Consider the following 4,807-nt stretch of genomic DNA (forward strand, 5'->3'; position numbering starts at 1 on the left):
TTTCTAGGTCCACCAAAATGACTTTATGGTTAACATCCCTCAGAGTCGCAATGGAGGACCTAGAAAAAACATATTAATCAAATCCATGAATAATCAAATACGCAAATGTCAAATCTGCAAATGCAGAGGGCGACTGTATTGTAACCAGATAGCTTGCTATTTATAAGCTGCTTCTCATGACACATTTCTCTAGAAAGTGTACCTGTTCACATTTACGTGTTTGGCATCGTATCTGTTGCGATTCTTGAATATCTTTCATGTCTGACACTGCTTTCACTGCCCTGGCTCAATGCTATGGAATTCTGGGATGTGTCACTTTGTGAGAGATTTAGCCTTCAGAGAAATTCTCTGAAGATGCCAGGCAGTGATGCTGGCGAAATGTCAGGAACTGACTCTCCTAGAACATGGCCACATAGCCTGAAAACCCCACAAAAAACTATGGATGCTGGCCATTAAAGCCTTCAACTTCCTAAGCCAGATCCTATAAAATGGTCATAATTCTAAATAGATGTCTCCTTCTGTGATGTCCTGCCAGGACTGATTGAAACTTTCCCTTGCATTTTCTTTCACATTGGTTCAGGCCACAGTATGTTTAGTGTAGGAAAGGTTCTTTGTATTAGTTGTGGGAGGAGCTGTAGGATCCCCTGCATTATTTCCAGGTTTGGTTTGCCCTTTCCCAGCATGCTCTGCTTTAACTAGTAGAGGCTTTTTAGTTTGAGGCAGTCTTTGCTGTGAGCAGGCAGAGAGCTGTCTTTTGGTGACAAACAGGCCCAGGCAGCCAGAAAGGGCATTTCTTACACGTTTGCCATTTTAGTTACCAGTATTTAGCCGATTTAGTTACCAACTCAGACAAATTAGTTACCATCAGCAGGTGAATAAAGGAATTCAGGAGTTGAAAGACCCTGCATCAGCTCCATTGAGTGAGGAGAGCAAACTAACATCAGACCCAGAAAGCTGGCATCCGGAAGATTGCTGAAACTGTAAAGTATCTTTTATTTAGTGCTGTGGAGGAGAAAACTCTTTATTTTTGTCCTCTAAATTAAATTTCCCCCCTTTTGAACTTTACATTCAGCTTCAGAGCCTTTTTTTGGGTAAAGAGTTTGATCTCACCAGGGTACCGGCGTTGCACACCCAAACCTGCCACCACCTTTAGTTGGGTGTGTCTTCACACCTTCCTTCAGTTGCTTCCAACTCAAGGAACAACTTCTGGACTATCACACCCATATCATATCCTCCAACATTTCACAGATGAAAACTGGGACATGTGTGGTCAAAGCAACATCAATGATCAGGTTGGCAAGAGTTATTATTGAGGAATGTGGAAATAGAGGGGTATAACCTTTTTAAGAGAAATAGGCCAAACAGGAAAGGAGGAGGAATAGCACTATATGTCAGAGATATTTACACCAGTGAAGAGATCCAGGACATCAGTTATGGAAGCCAGGTGGAGAGCATCTGAGTAAAAATCAAAGGGGAGGGAAACAACAAGGATGTTATGGTGGGAGTCTACTACAGACCCCCAAGTCAGACTGAGGAATTGGATGATGTCTTTCCAGAACAGATGACCACACAGTCATAAAAGAGAGATGTAGTATGATGGGCGACTTCAACTACCCTGATATTTGCTGGAAATCAAACTCAGCCAAATCCACAAGGTCTAGCAAATTCCTCACTTACATGGGAAACAATTTCGTTGTCCGAAAGGTGGAAGAGGCAACAAGGGGGTCAGCTATCTTGGATCTGATCCTAACCAACAAGGATGACTTGGTTAATGGGGTGCAAATGGTGGGATCCTTAGGTGGAAGTGACCATGTTCTCCTGGAGTTTGTTATACAATGGAAAGGAGAAGCCAGGCATAGTCAGACACACATCCTAGACTTTAGGAGAGCGGATTTCGGTAAACTTAGAGAAGTATTGAGGGTGATCCCGTGGTCAGAAATACTAAAAGGGAAGAGAGTTCAGGCCAGATGGGAGTTTCTCAAAAGAGAGATACTGAAGGCACAATTTCAAACAGTTCCAGTGAGAAAGAAAAACGGGAGGTGTCTCAAGAAACCAGGATGGATGACTAAGGAACTTTCAACCGAGCTGAGTTTGAAACGGAACATGTATAAGAAATGGAAAAAGGGGGAAATCACAAAAAAGGAATTCAAAGAAATAGCAGGCATGTGTAGGGGTAAAGTCAGAAAAGCTAAAGCGCAGAATGAACTCAGGCTTGCTAGAGAGGTTAAGAAAAATAAAAAGGGCTTTTTTGGATATGTCCGCAGCAAAAGGAAGAAGAAGGAAACGGTAGGGCCACTGCGTGGAGAAGATGGCAAAATGCTAACAGAAGACAGAGAAAAGGCAGAATTACTCAACACCTTCTTTGCCTCAGTCTTCTCAGAAAAGGCAAAGGGTGCTCAACCTGAGGATAATGGAGCAGAGGACAGAATAGGGGAAATTCAGCACAGAATAAGTAAAGAGATAGTAGAATAATACCTTGTTAATCTAAATGAATTTAAGTCTCCAGGACCAGATGAACTACATCCAAGGGTACTAAAAGAACTGGCAAATGTAATATCAGAGCCATTGGCAATAATCTTTGAAAACTCCTGGAAAACAGGAGAGATCCCAGCAGACTGGCAGAGGGCAAACATTGTCCCCATCTTCAAAAAGGGGAAAAAAGAGGATCCCAACAATTATCGTCCAGTTAGTCTGACATCAGTACTAGGAAAGATTCTGGAGCAGATCATTAAACAGAGAGTCTGTGAACATCTAGAAGGCAATGCCATAATCACAAAAAGTCAACATGGGTTTCAGAGAAACAAGTCATGCCAGACAAACCTAATCTCTTTCTTTGATAAAATTACCAGCTTGGTAGATGAAGGGAATGCTGTGGATACAGTATATCTTGATTTCAGTAAGGCCTTTGACAGGGTTCCCCATGACATTCTCACAAACAAGCTTGTAAAATGTGGGCTGGACAAGGCAACTGTTAAGTGGATTTGTAATTGGTTGACCGGCCGAACCCAAAGGGTGCTCAACAATGGCACCTTTTCATCCGGGAGAGAAGTAACCAGTGGGGTCCCACAGGGCTCTGTCCTTGGCCCAGTACTGTTCAACATCTTTATCAATGACTTGGAGGAAAAAATTGGGGGAATACTTATCAAATTTGCAGATGACACTAAATTAGGAGGAAAAGCTAATACTCCAAAGGACAGGATCAAAATTCAAAATGACCTGAATAGACTAGAAAGCTGGGCCAGAGCTAACAGAATGAACTTCAACAGGGAGAAATGTAAGGTACTGCACTTAGGGCGAAAAAATGAAATGAACAGATATAGGATGGAGGACACCTGGCTGAATGAAACTACATGTGAAAGGGATCTAGGAGTCCAAGGAGACCATAAGTTGAACATGAGTCAACAGTGTGATGCAGCAGCTAACAAGGCCAATGCGATTTTAGGCTGCATCAATAGAAGTATAGTGTCTAGATCAAGGGAAGTAATAGTGCCACTGTATTCTGCTTTGGTCAGGCCCCACCTGGAATATTGTGTCCAGTTCTGGGCACCACAATTCAAAAAGGGCATTGAGAAACTGGAGTGTGTCCAAAGGAGGGCGACTAAAATGGTGAAAGGTCTGGAAACCTTGCCCTATGAGGAACGACTCAGGGAGCTGGGGATGTTTAGCCTGGAGAAAAGAAGATTAAGAGGTGATATGATAGCCCTGTTTAAATATTTGAAAGGATGTCATACTGAGGAGGAAGCAAGCTTGTTTTCTGCTGCTCCAGAGACTAGGACCCGGAGCAATGGATGCAAGCTATTCCACCTCAACATTAGGAAGAACTTCCTGACAGTAAGGGCTGTTCGACATTGGAACACACTCCCTCAGAGTGGAGTGGAGTCTCCTTCCTTGGAGGTCTTTAAGCAGAGGCTAGATTGCCATCTTCTGGGGATGCTTTGATTTGGATTTCCTGCATGGCAGGGGCTTGGACTGGATGGCCCTTGTGGTCTCTTCCAACTCTATGATTCTATGATTCTGTAAGAAGACAAAGGTCTGGAAACCATGTCCTATGAGGAATGACTCAGGGAGCTGGGGATGTTTAGCCTGGAGAAGAGAAGGTTAAGAGGTGATATGATAGCCCTGTTTAAATATCTGAAGGGATGTCATATTGAAGAGGGAGCAAGCTTGTTTTCTGCTGCTCCAGAGACTAGGACCCTGAGCAATGGATGCAAGATGCAGGAAAAGAGATTCCACCTCAACATCAGGAGGAACTTCCTGCCAGTAAGGGCTGTTCGACAGTGGAACACACTCCCTCAGAGTGGAGTGGAGTCTCCTTCCTTGGAGGTCTTTAAACAGAGGCTGGATGGCCATCTGTAAGGGATGCTTTGATTGAGAGTTCCTGCATGGCAGAATGGGGTTGGACTGGATGGCCCTTGCGGTCTCTTCCAACTCTATGATTTTATGACTCTAGGCTGTGGCAATTTGCTTTTGCCCGAGCCTTTAGGGAAAGGCAAGATTTCAATACTTCTCCTCTCCTCTCCTTCCTGCTGAATTAATTGAATGCAAACTACTTTGAATAATAATAATAACAATAAGTTTTATTTATAGACTGCTATTCCGCAATGATCATAGCGGTGTACAGTAAAAATTGAATACAATACAAATACAAGGTGACAGTTCCAAGAGGGAGGAGCCTCTTCCTTCAGGCAGTCCCTGATGTTGCTTGGTCTGCCTGATCGCTCCCTCTGAGGCCAAGATGACAGTTACAAGACAGTTACAAACAGTCTGCAGCAGCTGAAGTAAGCTGGGGACAAAAGGGGAAAGTGGG

Source organism: Sceloporus undulatus, chromosome 2 (assembly GCF_019175285.1).
Source record: "Sceloporus undulatus isolate JIND9_A2432 ecotype Alabama chromosome 2, SceUnd_v1.1, whole genome shotgun sequence".
NCBI lineage: Eukaryota > Metazoa > Chordata > Lepidosauria > Squamata > Phrynosomatidae > Sceloporus > Sceloporus undulatus.